This window comes from Helianthus annuus, chromosome 8 (assembly GCF_002127325.2).
Source record: "Helianthus annuus cultivar XRQ/B chromosome 8, HanXRQr2.0-SUNRISE, whole genome shotgun sequence".
Taxonomy (NCBI): domain Eukaryota; kingdom Viridiplantae; phylum Streptophyta; class Magnoliopsida; order Asterales; family Asteraceae; genus Helianthus; species Helianthus annuus.
This window is the reverse complement of record NC_035440.2, coordinates 116,666,552-116,689,488: the sequence shown is the minus strand read 5'-3', so window position 1 is coordinate 116,689,488 and position 22,937 is coordinate 116,666,552.

Sequence of the window (22,937 nt, the reverse complement as noted above, 5' to 3'; positions counted from 1 at the left end):
AGCAGGTTCCTCAGGTCACTGCCAGAAAAATGGGACACCATAGCTTTTGTTACCCGAAATTCACCTGAGTTCAAGGATCTGACCTTGACCCAACTCCACGGTCGACTCCTGACCTACGAAAGGGAGTTGAACCAGAAAAGGAAGTTACAAGAGTCAGGAAAAACCGTTGATGATTATACATTCGGTAACACTGCTCTTCTGGGTCAAGAAGAATCTGGGAGTAGTGCTAAGGATCAGGGTTATGATCACTTCATTGACATAACTGCTGGAGCAAATTTTAACAACCCTGATCCTCACACTGCAAGTTTTGCATTCACTGCAAACGAAAACCATATGTCAGACAATCTAAGTTTTGAACTCAATGATTTACAGCATTTTGATCCCACTGACTTAGAGGAAATGGACATTCTGCACCAACTGACCTTGCTAATTGTTAGAACTAGCAAATTTTACAAAAGAACAGGGCGAAAATTCCCAGGTTTGCATGGGAATCTAAGTGTTGGGTTGGATAAATCGAAAATCAAGTGCTACAAGTGTAATAGGTTGGGACACTTCGCTAGGGAGTGTAGGAGTCAAACTACTGGTCCCATAATCACTCATCCTAGCTCAAATCCTAGACCTCAAAATCAAGGCATTGTGCACTATGCCTAATATGTCCCAACAGCTCAAGTGAACACTGCTCACTATGCTGCTGCCCCTGTGCCAGTGCACTATGTCCAAACTACTGTTCCACAGATCCAACATGTTCAAACCCCTGTCCCTCAGGCACAAGTGCAGCCTGCACCTCAAACCACTGCTCCAACAGCAGTACAACCAGATCAACAAAGTTTTTTCACTCAAGGGTTTGTTGACTGGAGCAGTATGCCTGAGGACCTCAGTGATGAAAATTTTGCACTCTATGCTTCCAATGTTTCTTCTCATAATGAATTTTGTTTGATGGCATTAGAGTCAATACAGGAGAGGGTTGAAACTGAAGAGGAACAGCTGAGTATTGAAACAGTGGATGAGGTTACTAAAGCAGTGGTTACTGCTGTAGCTGGTGAACTACTGTTGGGAGAAAGTTCAGGTACCCTGATTGAACCACTGACAGACCCATGGTCCGAAGAGAACAAGGAAGAAAAGAAAGAAGAAAAAGCAGGTGAGAAAGAAGAAAGAGCTGAAGATGAAGAAAATCCTCAATGTGATTGTGCAATGATGGCTGCTGCCAAGGTATCACCTCAAGTTCTTGAAAAACTGTGTTCTAACAATTGCATTATTGCTTTTGCTAACATCAAAGAGGTGAATGAAAACCTTCGGGATAAAATCTTAACTGATGAAGTCAAATTTGAAAGATCTCTAAAAGAACTTAAAAACAAATTGGCTGAAAAAGAGAAAGAGATTAGCAGCATGAAAGAAGAGCAGAGCATAACCAAAACCCAACTACAAACTCTGGTAGAAAAATACCAAGTTTGCAAAAAGGAGTTAGAGTCCACCCAGATCACATGTGAGAGATGGGTGGAATCATGCAAAGGGTATGAGGTTATACTTGAAAAACAGATAAAAAGCAATGTGAAATTTGGGGTTGGTTATAGAAAACATGATGATGAAAACACTGCTTTTGGAAAATCTGTTTCAACCACTGATGAAATCACTGAGTTCATCCCCACAAACAAGAATGGCCAAGAAGTGAAAATCACTGACAAACTTGGTAACAAAATCACACTTGACAGACCAATGGGATCCTCTACTTTTGAGGAGCTTGAAAATCATCAGTTTAAACCAAAATGGTCTAATGAGTGTGATATTCTTGAAAATTTCAAGCCAATGGACTTTACATCAACTGATGGTGTTAAAGCTCCAAAAGCTAAAGTCATACCTCTCAAGGACATCCCAGCAGTGGTTAAAACCTCTGCTGCAAAGGAGTCTGAAAAGAGAAAGAAGAAAGAAAAAATTGATAACTTGTTTTGTGAATTCTGTGAGAAAATGAATCATCTAACAAAAGACTGTTTCCACTTAAAAGCTTATGATATAAACAGAACAAGTGTCATTGTTTCAGCTGAAAGTTGCATTGTTTGTGGTAAAACAAACCACAAAACTCAAGCATGTGTGTATCTCAAAAACTTTGATGTGAAAAAGAATGAGTACCTTGCTAAAACATCCTTGAGTCCATCATCATCATCATCATCTGTCAAATTCACCAAGAAACAACCACTGTTTGTACCAGTTCAAACAACTGTCACAAAACAGCTGAACCAAACATCTGTCAAAAGAGATGTTCAGGTTACTGATGCACCCCCTGCCAATCAGTTCAGAAAAGGCAAGGAAAAACAGTCCTACCAAAGGATTCCACACGTTTATGAGGCCTACAAAAGGCCCTCTAAACCTAGAGTGAATAGGCATCCTTTTGGTTATCAGCAGGTGATTGGTTAAGACCCCCAACAGTGGTTAGCAAGAAACAGTACTAAAACTGTCCAAACCCCCGACCTAACCACTGTCCATCACTCTGCATCCATACCAGACACTGTTGAAACCCCATCCAAAGCCCTGTTGGCTTTGGAGCCCTTAATGAACTAATCCTTTTACTTCATGTGCAGGGAGCTTCTGCATGTTTTGATAGTCTTTGGTATGTAGATAGTGGAGGCTCCAGGCACATGACAGGATGTAAAGCCCTCCTCAAAGACTTTAAAATCCATGGAGGGGGTGATATATCCTTTGGGAATAATAGTAAAGGGAAAGTTCTGGGGTCTGGTACAGTGCAGTCTGGAAATGTAAAATTTGAAAATGTCAATCTGATAGACAATCTAAAATTCAACCTTCTGAGTGTATCACAAATGAGTGACAAAGGGTTTGGGTCATTCTTCACAAATGATTGTTGTAGAATTGTTGGACCAGAAATGGTTAAAAAGATTGAAGCAATAATCAAAACTGGTCAAACTAAACTTGTTTCTCAAAGAAGTGGCAATGTTTATGTTGTTGATATGTCAAAAGAGTGTCCCAGAGCTGATGCCTGTCTGTTCTCAGCTGCCTCTAACAAAGAGACAGAACTTTGGCACAGAAGGCTGGGCACACAAATCTTAAGACAATCACTGAAATTTCAAAAAATGGTTTGGTGAGAGGCCTACCACAAAAATTGTTTTCATGTCCTGAACATTGCATTTCCTGTTTAAAAGGGAAACAGCATAAAAGTTCTTACAAGTCCATTGAAGAGTCCAAAACAACCCAGTGTTTGCAAATGCTACACATGGATTTGTTTGGCCCAGTTCAAGTCATGAGCCTCAAGAAGAAAAGATATTGTTTGGTTATTGTTGATGACTTTTCTAGGTTTACATGGACTTTCTTTTTACACTCAAAAGATGAGACTGCAGGCATTTTGCAAGACTTTGTGACACAGGTTGAAAAGCAATTTGACCTTCCAGTGAAAAGCTTCAGGAGTGACAATGGCACAGAATTTAAAAATAAGGAGTTGGAGGCCTTCTGTGTGAAGAAAGGGATTATAAGGCAGTACAGCATCCCTAGAACACCAGAGCAAAATGGGGTTGTTGAAAGAAAGAACAGAACTTTGATTGAGCTGCCAGAACTATGCTTGCAGATTCAGGTTTGCCATTAACTTTCTGGGCAGAGGCAGTAAACACTACTTGCTATGTCCAGAACAGAGTTTTAATAAACCCCAGGCACAAAAAGACTGCTTATGAAATTCTGTATAAAATCAAACCACTGATCTCATATTTCAAGGTGTTTGGCTGCCCATGCTTTATTTTGAACTTAAAAGATTCCATTTCAAAATTTGCAGCCAAAATTGATTGTGGTTATCATCTGGGATACTCAACCACTGCCAAGGCATACAAAGTGTTCAATACACGGACCAAAGCAGTGGAGGAGACTTTGAATGTAAAGTTCAATGAACTTTCATCAATGAAAATCCCAGTAAATCCTGCAGATCTGTTTGATCTTGAAAATTTTACTTTTGAAAATACTGCTATCAAGACTAACAGTGCAGGTCCATCAGAGGATACAACACCAGACTATGGGTATGAAATCATCATTCCTCAAAGGTCTGCCACAAAGGGAAAAGCACCAGCTGTTCAAAACAGTTGTCAAAGCTCAACCACTGCTACCTCAACAGTTGTTGATCAAAGTAGCCCATCCACCACTGCTTCCACATCTTCAAACACTGCTGACAAAAGTCCTCAAACAGTGGATAAAAGTCAGCAGTTGTCCACTTCATTACCACCTATTCCACCACCTTTTGAAGCCACTGCTGGGTCATCAAAGTCACCAGCAGTGGTTAGCTCAGATGATACACATTTGCAGCCTTCACCAACAAATGCCATCATACCATACCAAGGAGATTTAATCTTCTTGAGATCTCATCCACCTGATCAAATCATTGGCAACATCAATGAAGGGGTGCTCACAAGAAGCCAAACCCAAAACATTTGTCTTTTTGCTGGTTTTCTATCACTCCATCAGCCAGTCAAGTACCAAGAGGCACTGAAAGACAACAGCTAGGTAGAAGCCATGCAAGAGGAGCTCCAACAGTTTAAAAGACAACAAGTATGGGAGCTTGTACCACTGCCAGAAGAGGTTAGTCCCATTGGCACAAAGTGGGTCTTCAAGAACAAAACTGATGAAAGAGGCATTGTTGTCAAGAATAAAGCCAGGCTTGTGGTTCAAGGTTACAGACAGGAAGAGGGGATTGATTATGATGAAACATTCGCCCCTGTTGCAAGATTGGAAGCCATTAGACTGTTCCTGGCCTTTGCTGTCAACCACAACATGAAGGTGTTTCAAATGGATATCAAAAGTGCTTTCCTCTATGGTACAATTCAAGAAGAGGTGTATGTATGTCAACCTCCAGGTTTTGAGGATCCATTTTATCCTGATCATGTCTACAGGCTAAACAAAGCCTTGTATGGCCTGAAATAAGCACCAAGGGCCTGGTATGAAACTCTTTCCAACTTCCTACTCTCAAATGGTTTCAAAAGAGGTACCATTGATAAAACACTGTTTCTTAAATGGAGAGGGAAGGATTTAATGATTGTCCAAATTTATGTGGATGACATTATTTTTGGAAGCACATGTAACAAAATGTGTGAAGAGTTTAGAGAACTCATGACAGCTGAGTTTGAAATGAGTGCAATGGGTGTGCTGCAATGCTTTCTTGGTCTCCAAGTACAGCAAATGCAAAATGGAACTTTCATTCGTCAAAGCAAATATGCTAAAGAACTTTTGACCAAATTTGATATGAATAATTGTAAACCATGCAGCACACCCGTGGCAACAAATAAGCTGGTCATGTCTGATGAAAAGGATGAGCTGATTAACCAAACACTCTATAGAAGCATGATTGGGTCTTTATTGTACCTAACTGCATCTAGACCAGACATCATGTTTGCAACATGTGTCTGTGCAAGAAGTCAATCAGCTCCCAGAAAATCAAATCTCATTGCTGTAAAAAGGATCTTCAGATACATAAAAGGTGCTCCCACACTTGGTATCTGGTATCCAGCTAATGGGAATATCAAGCTTTCAGGTTTTTCAGACAGTGACTTTGCTGGATGTCACACCACAAGGAAGTCCACTTCAGGAGGGTGCCAGTTTCTAGGTGATTGCTTAGTTTCTTGGCAAAGCAAAAAGCAAGCAACAGTTTCAACATCCACTGCTGAGGCTGAATACATTGCTGCTTCAAGCTGTACAGCCCAACTCTTGTGGCTTCAAAATCAGTTATTGGATTTTGGTATCACTGCCTTAAAAACACCACTCATGTTGGACAGCCAGGCAGCAGAAAATATCATCAAAAATCCAGTTTCCCACTCTACCACCAAACACATCGACATCAGACATCACTTTGTGAGGGATGCTATGAAAAAGGTTTGATTTCTCTGCATCATGTCCCAACTAAAGACCAGCTGGCAGATGTGCTCACAAAAGCACTTGATACAACCACTTTTGAAAGCTTGGTCTCTAGGATTGGGATGCTGAACATGCAATAACAAGCAACATCTTGTTTTTCCTTGAATAAAAGCAACAAAATGTTTTCAGAAAATCAAAAATTCATCCTTAAAAATAGCTAAAAATGAAATTTTCATTATAATCCTTAAAAGTCTGCCATAACCACTGATTGTTCAAAAGTCTGCTCTACTTCAAAAGTCTGTCCACTGCTGAAAGTCAACCCTTGTTCTCTCATTCCTTTGATAATCTCTGTTGTTCAAAAGCAGTGTCTTATCCACTGATATGCTATCCACTGATAGTGAAAATCATCCACTGCTTCCTTACCACTGCTTTCATCTCTCACTTTCATCAAAGTACTGTCCTTCACTTTCACCAGGGGTTGTCACGTGGGCAGTACATAGTGGTCAGACCTTTTGTAACGGCTGCCATGTCAGCATTCACTTTCTTCCCTATAAAAATCCCCCACTCACCACCAAAACAGGGTTTTACTGTCGAATTGACTTCTTAAAAATTCTCTTCTCATAGCAGTTTTTCATCTCATCTTCCACAAAATTCTTCGATCATTCTATTCAAAAATGACAAAATCGAAGCCATCCGCAAAACCCACATCCAAGTCATCATCGAAAAGAGCCTCTCAAAAGGCAATCTCCACTGAAATCCCATATAAATCATCTCACAATCTCCTGGGTCTTCTCACAAAACCAGGAACCACCGATGTCTTCGATACCATCATTAACATCATGGCAAAATCAAAGTACAAAACTTTGTTCACCGCCAATGCATCAATCTATTTGGAGACCCAAAGGGAGTTCTGGAAGAATGCAACCCTTGAAAAACAAGGAGACACTGCAACCACCATACACTCTTCTATAAAGGGTAAAGCTATCCAAATCACGCCACAATCCATTTCAGAGGTCTTCCAACTTGATGATCAGAAAGGTAAAACTTCTTTCACTAAAAACGAGTTACAAACTGACTTCATTGAAAGAGGGTATGAAGCCACAATGATGAAGAAACTTACCTTACAAAAAGGTTATTTTCCTTCTGCAACCAGATTTTTATTTCATACCCTCCTACTATGTGTTTCAAACAAAACCACTTCTTTCAATGAAATCCCTTTAAAGATTCAAAATCTGGGGTATGCAATTCTTCAAGAAGAAAATTTTAACTACTCTCGGGAAATCTTTAAAGATTTGGTTAATAATGTTGAAACAAAGTCATTCTTACTGTTTCCAAGGTTCTTAAGTTACTATTTTGAAAAGAAATTCAGTAAGAATGATTTAGATGCAATAAATCAAGGTGAGTCTACTCAAATAAACAGCTTAACAACTGAAACTTTTTCAAGAATGTTAGCACCTTGCAAAACACAAGCAGAGGTGCCTGAGCAGAATTTAGCAGCTACCACTGCTCCTCAGGTATCTGCTGCTGAGCCCACTGCTCAAGGTGATCAAAGCAGCAGATCAACTGTTTTGAAACCCACACCTACAAATCCCAAAAAGCCAAACAAAAAGAAAAATCAAAAACCCCCCAAACCAATCAAAACGGCAACTCTGGAGGATGAGATACCAGAGCTACTGCCTGTGACAACACAAATGTCACAAGAAACCATTGCTGCTACTTCCTCACAGCAGTTGGTATAAATATCTCAACCCATAACCAAAACTCCTCCTGCTTCTTCACAAAAAGAACAGGTTGTACACATAGGGCCACCACATTATGATGCTCTGGAAACACTCGTTTCCATCATCCACAGCCCAATGCCCGGGGCAACTTCTCTTTCTACACCCCACCTCACATCCACAATTCCACCAAAAACACAACTTTTGTTGGATGCAATAGATTTGAACCAGGAATTACACAGTCCTTCTCAATCACTTGTTAATGAGAATATGCCTCAACAACTGACTGAGCCTGATGTATCATTCTTTGCTAACCCACCAACACAACCTGAGGAGGTTACACCCCTTGAGTTACAAGTAACTCTTGGTGGTAATCCAAGTGAAGCAGCCACTACAACTATTGAACCAACTGGTTTACAGTTGGACAATGGTTACATCAATAAGACTTCCTTGGAGGCAATTCCTTTTATAGCACCTCTGCTAACCACCAGTGGATTTATTTATCCTACTGGCAACATCAAAAGGTTGTCAAGTGTTGAAGGGAGAAGACCCCAGTACCAAGAAAATGGGGCATCAATGGTTAATGTTTGGAGTAAACTCCCTACCTCTACCACTGATAAAACCACTGTTAGTGGGAAATCAGATGATCCCATTCAATTGGGTGATGATTTAAAATATCAGGATTTGACGGAACGAATTGAAAAGTTGGATACATCTGTTGCAGATCTTAAAAACATGCTACAGCAAGTGTTGAAAACTCAAAAGATGCAATCCACTACTGTTCCACCTCAAGCACCTGCTCCACAACAGGCATCTGCTACAAATGAGCTCTGGAATCTATTTCAACCTTTTCTCCATCATCAAGCACAACTAGCAGATCAACAACATGAAAAACATGTTCAACAGCTGAGAAATGCAATGGAGTCAAGGTTCAAAAACACTCAGGCTGATCTAAAGGCTCTCAAAACTCAGATCCTGCACACCACTGGCACTGCTCCTCCAACAGTTCTCTTCATTGATCAACTTCCCCCAGATAATGCCAAAAAGGGGGAGAAAATTCAGGAGTGGAAAAAGAAGGGAATAGAGGATGGTCTCTACATTGCACCAGAAAATGCAAACAGGACCAAACAGATCCCTCTGCCAGATGGAAGCAAGAAAATTGATGTGACCACAAATGCACTGGCAGAAGCAGTTGCAAGTGTAAAAAGGGATAGAGAGGCCAAAAGGAAAGCCAGGGTGAATTATCCGGATCAGGGTACTTCAGGGTCAAAAGATGATGAAAATCTTGTTGATGAAAAGAAGAAGCCTACAAAAATAGTAAGGCTACCCAAATCCATTCCAACCAGACGTTCAAAGTCTGTTTCAAAACCACCACCTAAAACAGCTGTTGTAACTCTTGCTGTACCCACTACTGTTGGTACTTCAGTGGTTTCAACATCTGCTCCCAATTCAACACACACCACTTCAACACACACCACATCCACTGCCTTATCACCATCACCACCAAAAACAAAATCACCTCCTGCCAAAAGGCAGAAGACAGCAGTTGTTACAACATCTGCTGTAAAGACAACAGTGGTTGGAACACCAGTTGTTTCAACAACTGTTAGTCAATCACTAATCACTGCCACTACATCCACCACCACTGTTCCATCCAAAACATCATCGGCCCCTCCTCAAACAAAGAGGAGAAGGCTAATTCTCAAAGATGATGACGTTTCACCATCTCAAACATCTTCAAAATCTTTAGCTCTTGTCACAATACCAAAATCAGTTACTCTCTCTTCAGTTCGAATGCACAAGCCCTTACCTCCTGCAGGTGTTCAGTTTCCTCTTGAACTAGCAGCTGTTACAGAAGAAATAAAATCTTTTTACTATGAGGATGACCCTGCCAAAAGGAGTTTGCCATCAATAAGAGGATATCCCTGGCCTAATAATGTTGATGAATATTTGAAGATCAAGGCCAAGCAAGCAGAGGATATCTCAAAAAGAAACACACAAGGGAAATCTGACAAAGAAATTTCTAGAACCTATCAATATCTGCTCACACAAGTCAGTTCCCTAGAACAATTTGCAAAAAATGTCAGTCAACAAATTTCAGAAAGAGCCGCTGAAACTTTGAAGAAAGACTACATTGAAAGCATCATGGCTCACAAGAAGTACAAAGGAGAGAGATACATGTACAAAGAGTGGACTGTTCCTGAGCTTGAAAATGAAGCAGCAAGAATTCACGACATGATAAAAAGGAAAGTCACTCACAATCCTCCTGACTGGGCAAAGTTTAGAAAGAATGTACCTGACAAACAGGTAGAACTGAAAAGAATGAGAGAAGAACTGGTTGCTGCTGAATATGGAAACAAAAGACAAATTGCTAGATGGAAAGAAGATGTTGTCAGGATCACCTACAAAAGGTTGGAGGAATTGTTAGGACCGGTTTGACTCCGAAACGATTGCGTAATCGAACGTGTGACGTGCGGAATCCGTACACGAACGCGAGCTAACACACGAGACGTAATATAAACGTGATTCTATTTACGAATCTGAAAGTGTACAGCACCTGAATCACGTACAATGAACTTTCTCTCTCTAGCTTTCTCTCTCTAGCTCTAGAAATCTCCAAGTTGTGAAAATGACAAAAGCTCAAAAAGTCCTAAACTAGAAGCCCTAGAGTTCTATTTATAGGCCAAGGATTAATGAGGAATCTCATTAATTACAATTATGCCACCTTGCCTTTTTTACTAACTATCACTAAAATATAACAATGTAACTCTCGTTTTCTTCGGTTTTCTGCTACGGACTAGATTGACGGAGGCGATAGACAGATAATGCACTAACAGGAATTAAGAAAGAAAGATCCAAAAGTTCCTCAAAAGCCTGACTATCCTGAAGCTGAGGTTTCAAAAAGACCATCAAAGCTGCAAATCAGGAGAACCACTGCTCCAACTGGTGCTGCCATCTATAAAAGAAGGTCACACAAACAGTTGGGAGCTGAAACCATCCAAGAGTTGATAAAAGGAGATGACCTTGTAAAAGGAGGCATAAAGAAAATGATCATTGAAACTCTTGGTTTGGGTCAAACTGCAAATACTGGTCAGCCAGTTATGAATAGGCCAGCCTCACCAAATACCTCTGCAAATAAACATCTCCCAAGAAACCCACCAGGCTCAAAAATACAAAAGTGGGAAACTGACAAACAGACCTGCGTATTGACTTTGCTCAGGTCTGGTGGAGAAGTGGAGAAAATATCAAGGGAACAAGCTCTTGGCCTGAGTCTTGAAGATTTGCAGGATCTCCTTGATCTTCCACTTAGCAGGGATGATGAAGACACAGATGCCCTTAACTTTGAACTACAATTTAAAGGACAGATAAGGGAACTGTTGATGAGGCAATAAATGTCCACAATAATGAAGAGTTTTGGCATTATCTGTTCCAGGGGGAGATTGTTGGGATTGAACCCTATCAGAGGAACAGATAATAAAATCCAAAACTGGATCAGAGCAGTGGATCCAGAATAAGCAGATGATTACATACAAACCTCTCCCCTTGAAAGTGATTTCAACATCTGCTGACCTCCTATCTGCTGATCTTGCAAAATGCTGACCTACAACTGCTGCTCAAGAAAAGACCTGATGAAAGACTAAAGCCCTGCTGATTCAATCTACTGCTTTGAGTCAAGCTGTGCTGATCCGGACAAGTGCTGCTGGGTTCACAGCAGTGGAAGGTTGCAGCAGCTGATCAATAGTCTGTTTTGTAATATAATGTAATAGCAGTAGTTAACATAGCAGTGTTTGTATAGATCAGAGGTTAGAGTTTGTTAGGAGGTTAGATGTCACTTTCATGGTGACGTCAGCTAAGATGCTCAGTAGTTTGCAAGTGCCTATAAATAGATCAGTACTTTGTACTGTTCTATTAGCTCTTTTGCACCATCGTATTCTTTGCACGAACAATCAACTGAGCTCTAGCTGGGGGGAGTTTGAATTCATTCATCAATCATTGTAATCGTTATTGAAATAAATTCAATCTTCCGATTCATTGTGTAAAGATGTTTGATCAAAGTATTACTCTCGTTTGATTGTATGCAAAGTTTGTTCTCATCATAATTCCGCTGCACACTCATCCATTTTCATTTTAATTACAAACACAAAATACAATCAAAAGATCCAACAAAAAAAAATATAGGCCTTACTTACATGAAGAATAAAACTTAAAACAAAATTTAGAAGTTTGGGGAAATCTTTTTTTTAATTATTTGATAATAATTAGAGAAACCAACTAACTTTCAAATCATTCAGCCATGCCAACATTTTTCTGGTATATGTATAAAAGAAAATCCCAATAGGGTTGATTTTTATAAAAGTAACGTGGTTTTAAACTTTTATACATTCAGCAAGGCCACTAAGTAAGTATCTAAAATAACATCACTGCCAAATTATATGTTCTTAACCTATTGACTATACGCAACTTAAAAGGTAAAAAAGGCAAACTTACCATATAACTGACTTTAGAAACACACTTCAGAAAAGGCTTAAGTATATATACCTGGCACCCTGAGTAGAAACTCATGAACTTCTCGGATAAATCATATAGGTACTGACACAAGACATTTGGTAACAACTTTGGGCACGCCTCTTCGACAACCTTCAAAACAAACAGGTTTTTAGCACATTAAATAAGAAGAATGCTTGACCCGTACTGAAAATGAGACCGTTATAAACCATTACCCAACCTGTCAAAATAAATAAAGCAAAAAACTTGCTTTGAAAAAAGGCTGCTATATAAATAGTAATTACCTCCGAAACTGAAGCAAATGTAACCCATCTTGAATATTTTAAACCATTCACTAATAACCTAAACTTTGTAATAGAATGATTTAAGAGGTTTAATGTATTAAAAGTACACGTTGGTAAGACACTCAACCCATTTAACCAATTTCCTGTTTAATTGTATCTTTTTTGTTCTGCGCGTTTAACCCGGTAGTGATAAACATAACCCAAATCGACAATTCATAATACACGGTTCAAATTATCCACCTCACAGGCCTTACAGATATGCGTAATCATCATATAGAGTATACCAATATGTCTTCTGCATCTGAATAAGACGTGTTTCAAGTCTTGAAAGAACAATGGTGCGCTCGAATCCTTGTTTATCATGAGCTGGTTCTACAAAATTAGCCTCCAACACACCTAATCCACAACAAGAAAAAAAATTAAAAAATCATTTTGTGGTAACATGTATTCACATAAAGTCTCCAAATTAACTGACCTATTACTCCACGACCGTCACTTCCTGTACTATTCCAGAGTCACCAAAATGGCTGTAAAATAAGAAGCATTGTAAGATACTTTTTTATATTTGTTGTTGAAAATTTTGTTTGTAAAAGCATTCAAACCTTAATGAGTCAATTTTTATGATAAACTTTGTATCCTTGAACGTGAATATGAGCTTTAGCATCTTTGACGAACCCCATGGTAACAACTCCAACTATCTGTTTATTATAACACCAATAACTGATTATATAAAACAAAATAATTCGTAAGCAACAAACTTATTAAACAAAATAAGCATTACACTTGAATCCTTGGAAACTTTATCGGCACCAGGCTGAGGACGATATGTGATCTTGTTGTCATCATCATATCATTTACTAATGAGTAGAAAAAAGTATTTGAGCGAAACAATCGATGGCCGCCGGAGATTGATGATGGGGATAGGGTTTTGAGCGGTGGTAATGGGACCGAAAGAAAATTGGTTGAGACGAAGGAGAAAGAAAGAAGGATCTAGGGTTTGAGAAGAAGAATTGGGGGAAAAGAAATCGATCTGAAACTGTTGCATTCAATTATCCAATGAAATCCCCCAATTACCCCTCTAGTGTCTTAAAATTTTGGGTGAAATACATATTTAACCCCTCTAAAATGGCTTACACATCCTTGTACATGGTGCTTCGTAACTTGTAAGTACGATAAAATTATAATGTTGTCCATCACATTTGCTTTATAGAGTATTATAGATAAAGAACATTTGACTCTTTCAAGTTTTCCAATTCAGCTAACAAAATTTTGTTTTGCTCCGATAGTCTGTCAACTTTACCTTGTAGTTCAGTGCAATTATGACATGTATGACTTACAAATTCTGATTTTATATTTACCTCTGTTGTATGTCCATTCACATCATTCAAGCCCTTTGAAACTTCTGCATCTTTTTCTCAACATTCCTCTTCTTCTCTTCTTTCGCAGCATCTGCTTCTTCATCTGAAGCACGAGCTCCTGCACTTTGTCTAGATGAACTCTGATAACGTTTTTCTAAAGCTTCCCACAGCTCTCTAGAAGACCCATACTTCTTAAAGGTATGTTTGATGCCCTTGGGCAAGGACATCTTTATCGCTGCTAAAGCTTTCTTTTCAGCATCAACCACCTGTTTCTCAGATTCATCCATCTTCTCATAAGAAATCACTATAACTCTTCCATCAACATGACGTGTAGGAACAACATATCCATCAATCATAGAGCTCCATATCCTAGAATCCTCACTTTGAACAAATGCCTCAAACTCTTTCTTCCATACAGCATATTCTTTGACGTTTATCAGCTTTGACAAATTTTTAACTGTCTCACTAACATTGTCCATTTTGACCATCTTTAAACACACAGCTTAAAAGTTTAAATGGATTTTGGTAACCTGTTTCAAAATCCAAATCTAACTTCTCTACTGGTCCTCGTCGAGCTTTTACCGTAACCGTACTGTTAAAACCGTATAAAATTTTTTCGAAAACTGTTTTTAACAAATTATACCGTTAGACTCGTCTCGAGATTACGAATCCAATGATATATAATGTTAAACACCTATTTCGGGATTTTCTGAAAACTGTTTTTTTAACAAATTTTTCCGAAAACTGTTTTTTTTTTGTCCTAAAAATCAACTGAGTCTAACCGTGCCGATATGTTTGTCCACTTAAAACTAACGCTCAACTTTCAATTTTCAACTTCGTGATACGATTAAGGTAATATTATACTATAGTACCTGTGTGTCCCATACTATGACATACCCTCGCGATCAAGGTAAGCACCACGATTCATCGTAGCAAGTGAGTATACTGAGTTCATCCTTTTTATTTACAACGTCAGACTATTGGTGACAGGTCAGTACTTTCGTACAGCAGAGCGACCAATATATGTGTCCAACGAGGATTAGGCAAATACCTTTTTGGTATGAATTTAGCTTTATAAGCTTCTCAGGAATTCCCTTATTTTTAAGTTTATCTTCTTTTAAGGTTTTTGGCCTCTTTGGCGCTTTTAAGATATCCTGACTGTGCCTAGGTGTGCATATAATCTGGATGCAACGGAAGGACAGTCATGATATCCCCGGATGACTCATCAACATAAAGACCCGAAACCTCAGACGCTGGCTATGTATCAACGCAAGATTTAAGACCATGAAATCATACGCCGATGGTATGTTACCCACATGGTGTATAATTCGTTATGTTTATATCACTTTGTATCTTTTATCTTTTGAGCGTTAAGCCTTTCGACATATCACAATAGATCCTAGTCTTTTCAGCTATATCACCTTACATGTGTTGGTCAAAACCCTTTAACACGAACATTTATTTCATTTCCCAATGCTGCAATAAAATCGTTTTGTATTTTTTCTGTTTTTCAAATGCTTTTGTATTTTCTCATTTTTTTTCTCACTTGCAAATATTTACATATGTCTCTCTCTATCCCCCTAAATTTGTGCATAAATCTTATGCGCAAATTTACCTTATTAAGAAAATGTATTTACAAAGATAGAAACGAAAGAAAATGAAAATATTTTTGCTGTTTTGCTTAACCGTTCCATCATCAGATTTAAGAATAATCAATATCAAGATTAGAACATGAAATCTAAATTGTACCTTTTTCGCTGATCTTATCTTACCTCTCTTATCTCCTCTAAAGGAAACATATCAATTGTAAAGAATTAAAACTTTTAGCAGCAGTGAAATGTTACCCTTCATATCTCTGGAACAACCGCTATCAACATTCCAAGGATTGTCAACAGCTCCTCCTTTGTTGTCCCTGAAAAATAAGGAGATCAGTAAGACATTGGTACACAGGCCATCATGGTCCTGGGTATTCCTGAAGCATCAACATAAGACACTTCCCGTAAACACATGTCCCCTTTTGTTTCAAGGACTGGTGATGTCGCTGCTTTATGTTTTGCTTTCCAAATTTGTTTAGACTTTTCTAATTCTTAGGTGCCTTTTGCAAAACAGTTTTCTTTTCAACCTTGTTATTTTTCAATACTTGTTTAGGTTTCAAAGCTTGTTTCCTTTTAGCTTTCGCAGCATTCAAGTCCCCATCAGATGGTTTAACCTTGGGATGCTTATTCATCATTGTGTTGGGCTTTTCAACCTTCATTGGTTTAAAATAAGATCTATCCCTTGATGTAACCCTCTGATTCTTTGTATAATATGGCATATAGGGACGATGTGTTCAATTTTGTGCAATATGACCGGGTATGTCACAGTTGTAACATGCTTGCTTCTTCACATAATGAGCATATCCTGATCCATTCGATCCAACCGATGATGAGTACGAGTTATAGGATTTTTTGGATATTTTTTGTTTACAGACTGTTCAAACTTTCTGCCCTGCTTCTTATATCCATGTCTACAACAGTTAACACATTCACTGTTAGATTTAGCAATTTCATTTGAAATTGTTGGTTTTGGAGGCACGTGTTTATCTAATGGGCCTCTCAAAACTGGCTTAGAAGCAGCCTTTTTCACATATGGAAGAGCATGAACAGACAAATTTGGTGTTTTTAAACAAACATCAGCGGTTTCTTGGCAAACAAAATCATCCCACTCAACCCAATCCTCTACTTTTACCTCGCCTGCACATGAAGTAGAAGCATCAGTATCGTTCACACATTCTTCTACACTTTTGACTAGCCTTGGTGTATCAATTTCAGATGTTTTGGGCTCAGTCAGAATTTCACTGCTTGATTCATCTACTCCAAAGGACTCACAGTTGGATTCACTAGATTCAACTGATTCAAATTTCTCAGAATCAGTTGCTTCAGGTGATTCACATTTGGAGTCAGATGGTGCAGCTGGCTCAGTCGTTTCGTTAGCCGATTCAACATTTTTCTCAAAACTCAATGTATCTGTTTGCTTAGCGACATTTTTTTATTTAACAAAGATATGTGTAGATGCTTGTTCAGTTGTCTTTGTTTCATTCCTTTTAGGCTTTAAGATTTTAATTTTTGTGGGTTTTGCTGGCTCAACCTTGACATCACTAGCCCGCCCATAGACCATGTCAGGCATGTTAGCAATCTCCTCTTCAGTCATAGGAATAGAGGTATAGGAATGATTATATGGTGGAGGAATGCGCACAAATCCCAAACTCTTATTCCCAACTTCTTTCTTACTAAACTTTAACTGTTTATTTATCATGTTCTCAACTTTTTCACTTGAAATGTCAAACTTTTTAAAATTAAACTTTGTATTTTCAAATATTTATTTTAGAGAATCAAGTTCAATAGTTAATTTTTCTAAAAGTTCTTTGAAGTGGAGATGCCTACACTTTTCTTGACTCAAATCGTTATGCAATTGGCGGATATCACGTTTTTGTGCATCCACCATATCCTTGTATCCATTGATTATCTTTTTGAATATGATATAAATCAGATTTAGATAACTGCAGTTGCATAACTAATGAGTTGGCACGTTCTTTGTACCCGCTTACCTTCTCTCTACAGGCAGTATTACAGCAAATATTATCTACATATACCTCAGCTAGAGTGGGAGTGAACTCACGAATCTGAGTACCTGTACATCAACCTGAATCTGAATTCGGCAATGAAACAACAAGAGTGGATGAACAAACTATAGCAAGCAATGTAGCAGCAGGAGCAGCAGGAGTGGATGAGCAAAGTGCAGCAGATGTGTTGCCTTGAGCCTTCTGCTTGTCAGCCTTATCATATGATCTCATAAGTGAGATTAGCTCATCAGACTTCATTCTGTAATAGTTGGTTGTCAACACGATCTGATTTACACATCTAAACTAGCTACACTTTCCCTTATCTGGAATACCTTTTAGAGCATCCAGAAGCCTCTTGTTGCTCACATGAGTAGACACAACAATCTCGGCATTATTCATTTCTAAGAGCAGTTCAGTAAACCGGCTAATTAATGCTTCTACAGATTCACCAGGAAAGTATCTGAAACCTTCAAGTTTCTTCTCAAGCACATCACTCTGAGAAGACATTTCTTAGTAGCTAAACTTTGATCCCTCGGAAATGTCTGTTTAACTGAACCGGACCTTTAAAAACGTTCGAAAGCTGACCGAAAACTGTTTTTACCATATCGTATCGTTAGACTCGTCTCGAAATTTTGAGTCCAATGATATACAACGTCCAAACATTTTTTTGGCCTAAAAATCACACGAGTCTAACTTTGCAGCCGGTTTGCCAAGATTGTTTGCAGATCAAATTTTACGCTTAAATACGTTTAAAACCGTACACATCATTTGGTTAAAATTCCACCTTTGCACACACTCGCACACTTATCTTAGGTCGCACACCCTGAAGTCGTACACTTCAGTTTGGGTCGCACACTGGTTTGTTTTAGACCACACACTAACCGTTGGACCGCACACTTGATGTTAGCTCGCACACTAATATGCTAGGTCGCACACTCTTATTTTGGACCGCACACTGAACCTCTTTGGGCCCTAACAATCTGGGCTAGTACACAAACTGAATTGATCCCGCACACTCCAGGTCGCACACGAACAGGTCGCGCACTAACCAGGTCGTACACTAAGATGTTTTAAACCCGTACACAACAGACTTTAACCCTTACACTGACTGCCTTTTCAAAACTAAATCCCAAAAATCAAGGAAAAAAATCGAAATTCAATTTTCCAAGATTCTTTCCACCAATAATTTCGAAACAAACTTGCAAACACAATCTGTAAAGCTCCAAAACAGATCAAAACACGAACTTTTAAAGTGTTCTTGAATCTTCAAGACTGTTCTTGATGTTCTTCGAGTCTACCAATATTCTTCGAATCTGCAAACACTTTTTCTTGTTCTTCGAGTAATATCCAATGAAACCGAGCCTTCGAAAGACTTCTTAGGCTCTGATGCCAATTGTAAGTCCAGGAACTCTCAATCGGATATCACAAACACTAATCTAAGTGCGGAATAACAATGAAAAATGTAGAAGAAGAACAAGCAATGTCGATTGTATTAGAAACAAGTGCACACAACCTCAAGGATTGTCTGGTACACACGATTACAAGCCAAAAACAATCAACAACCTCACAAATTCATTTTTCTTGTGTCTAACCAATGTTCCTAATGAGCTAACCCTAATAATCAACTAAACATATCATTATATAGGGTCCATAAACAATTCGGCCCACATGGCCTGACCCAAGCCCACTAGACAACTAAGTCCAAATAACTTATAATGTGTTTGATAAAGATAAGCGTAAACCTACTCAATTATATGGCCTTACAGTCGGCCATCATGACCTCTTTTCTTGCATACATTATGGCCACCACCGTTTCCGTTGGGAAACCAATTACCGAGTGGGTGTGGACGTGATCATGCTGAAATCTCCTTGAGATTCGCGCCCTAACAAGACGTCATGACGTGAATTAGCATGTAGGACCATAAAAGTGACATCTTCAGTTCTTGAATGTTTCCCATCTGTGAGCATGATAGGAAAAGATATTTGACCCAGCAGAAAGACGACCTCATTGTTGAAACCAGTAAGAGGGTAGTCTATGGGTTCGAGGCGCGCCTTTTCCTCAGGGTCGAACTGGTTGAAACACTGCTCGTATATAATATTTGCTATGTTGCCTGGGATCTTTGAACACATTGTCTGTTCAGTAATGGCCTAGCACGTCGGTAACGACGACGGGTCGTTTGTCTCGAGGCCTGTTGCGCACTAGGTCTCGCCATGATCTATTCCTAATTTGGGCTGGCAATTCTAACACGAACACGATAAGACGACACGAACTTACACGAAGTTAACAGGTTTCGTGTCTATAACAGGTCGACACGATAAGACCTATTTTATTTCGTGTTCGTGTTTACCTATTTCGTGTTCGTGTCTTATCGTGTTCGTGTCTTAACAGGTCATGTTAGGCACGATATGACCTGTTAATACTTAAGACCATTATACAATACATGTTAAGACATGTTAATGGCTAAATATCAAACATGTAGTAACAGGTCGTGTTCATGTCTTAACATGTTGTGTTCGTGTCTTAACAAGTTGTATGATACGTTGGTAAATTTTTCGTGTCTTAATAGGTCGTTTCGTGTAACCTGTTTATTATCAGGTTCGTGTTCGTGTTTGGAAAATCTGACACGATAAGATTTCGTGTCGTGTTCGTGTTTACCTATTTTGGGTTCGTGTCTTATCGTGTTCGGGTCTTAACAGGTCGGGTTGACACGATATGCCAGCCCTATTCCTGATGATGTCATTCTAGTGGTATGGTCACTTGTGTGCGCACTTGCGCACGCTTTTCAGGACCGTATCCCTTCAGGTTTGAAGAATCAAAGACTTTATACTTGCTCATGCGAACCTAAATAATTTGGGAATTGCCACAAAGGTTTTTTTAAGGGATGTGTTAACATAATTAAGACTATACGGAGTGTGGGGGGGGGGGCTTGAAAAGGGGGCATGATGCGTCATGAGGCAGCCACGTCAACAACTATCAGAAAAGTGGCGTGGTGCAAAAGGAAAGGAGTTAGACAAGGCGTGAAAGGGTGTCGTGGTGTGACACGTGACAAGCACTTTTTATCATTATTTTATATTTAAAAATTATAACAAATCTATTGAATTTAGAAAAAACATTAATATTAATTAGAGAAATTACATTAATAAAAAAACATTACATAAACTTATAAAAACAAACTAATAAAAAAAACCGAAACTAATAAAAAAAACAAAACTAAGTACGGTATTTTGTCTTGATTTCTTCTTTCAGTTTCTCGAATATTTCTCTTTTTTCGTTTCCAAGATGATCATTTTCCATAGCGAGGAATTTCATCTATGCTTGCTTTTCTTTCGCCAAGTCCTTCTCGTTTTTCAAATTTACTTTTCTTTTTAAATGCTCGAGAACATTTTCTTTGTGGGCGTTTCTTTCTTGTTGGATGTTGTTGAACAAAACTATTTATTCATTTAGGTTGGCCAAACCGAGGGTGTGTTCCCCACTCAAAGTATGTGATTTTTGCGCCCTCTTTTTTTTATTTATCTCTACCAAGTGGGCGCTCGACTTCAACATCGTCGTTGCTTAAGCTTATCTCATGCTCGGTACGGGCATCCGAGCGATTAGTAGAGGAACTAGTTTTCGACCTTTTGGACAATGATTGCCCTGCTAGAGGTAATCTTGCCCATTTTGAGGAGTGCCTCGCAACATTTCAACAATGAATAAATTTTAAAGACCCCCCCTTCTTTCCGTCTGAATACAAATTCATCGTACGTGTCAACAAATCAGCATCGGTTTCGCCGTTCTTTGGATTATTCTTTAGGTTTTTGTAGTGGTCGTTGAAGGCGGTCATGGCTTGATTTACTTCAAGCCACTTTGACGAGAGACTGTCATTTTTCCGATAGTAATCTCGTACTAATGTTGTGTGATAAAGTTCGTTGATTTGATTCCAGTCACTGTGTTGATTGGTACCTATTTTAAAAAAAAAATATATACTATTAATATCAAAAAATTACATAATTTTTAAACATATCTATTTTTTACAATAAATATAAAATAGATTATATCTAGAACCGAGTTCTCCAAAATAGAAAGCCAAGCTTTCGTCAACACCACCACTTCATCATTTATCCATGGATATGGGCGACGATCCTCTTTGGCTTTTTCCTTCTCGGCATCGGTTATCTTCCTATGGTTTCGTTTTTTTCGCGTAGAGGGTTCGGATGTAGCTTGCGTTTTGGGCACAGATTTGGGTGTAGTGGGTGTTTGGGGTAGAGGAGTGAGCGGTTGTTGTTGAGGAAGGTTTTGTATTTGTGGGGGGGAACATAGGGAAATTCGGAAGAAGATGCCCGTAAGCCAATATATTGGATCAAGTCGGGGTTGAGACGGTTAAGGCAAAGTAGTATTCGATATGTCATCTACACCATACGGGTTGTTCGGATCGAAAGGATGATTGTGGGGATGGATTTTTTTATAAAACTTTAGAGATTTTATAATTTTTTTAGTGTGGTAGAAGAGTTTTTGGTAAAAATGGTGGAATGGGTTGGGTTTTAAATAGGGTGATTTATTTAATTTTTAAAATTCAAAAATCTTTTTTTAAATGGTTGGTCCAACAGCTTTAACCCTAACTAACCATTGCACGCCGCCTCATCACCCAAATTTGCTCCACGCTGTGAAGTTTTTGCCACCCCACACACCACGCCGCCCTCCACGCCGGTGTGCCCGACGTGGAGAGACTTCTAGACCTCCAAACTGTGCCCACTTCGTGTAGTCTAAGACGTCCTAACTGCGCAGGAATATGAACAAAAGATGTGAATCCAAACAATCAAGCTTTTAGTATTGCTCCAGTAAGAAGTTCGTGAGGTGTAGCAGCAACTTCTTCCCTCTCTCTTCCCTCAAAAAAGGATAGTATTTCACATCCGTATACATAGCCAGACACAAAGATGTTGTGGCCGTCTTGGCTGCAAGCGGAACGTAGGCGCTTTAGGTGTGTGTTGGCCATGCACTCTTGAGTCGTGTAATGTTGTATGATAGAGGTGGTGTGGTGATTGACCTCAATGCTAATGGTTATCCCCAAGGCTCAACGAATGAATGAAGCTATGCCTCTCTCTTCACATCAAGTCACGTCAATTCTCTCTTTTCATGCCTAAACCATGAGTGTAATTATGTTTCACATTTCTATCATCCCAACCCCTATTTAAAAAAATGTAAACTAGTTAATATATTTAAAAATATTAAATTCATTAATGAGTTCAAACGAAATAGCTTCATCTTCGCCCGATGACGACAAAAAGTGATGAATCCCTTCACTATGAAATTAGTGTTGAAAAATCTAGCGTTGCCAAAAACATGGAATTTGAGAAAGAAGATTGAAATGAAAATAGGATCGATATGAAATCGGTGTAAAAAACATAGGTTAAAAGGTATTTATTGGTTTTTAAATCTAATATCCGTTGCATAACGGTTCTCTCAACCTCACCTCACGGTTCACCACTATACGGCTTTGAAACCGTGTTAGGTGCGGCGGTGTTCCTCACCCCCACCCCGCACCCTTGTCGCTTCCACACCCACTCCACTAAGAACCATGCCCGGATTGGCTTCAAAAGTACTTCGCAAGGAAATTGTCAGTTTGAATCTTTTGATACTTCCTAATATATCAATTTCCAGTCG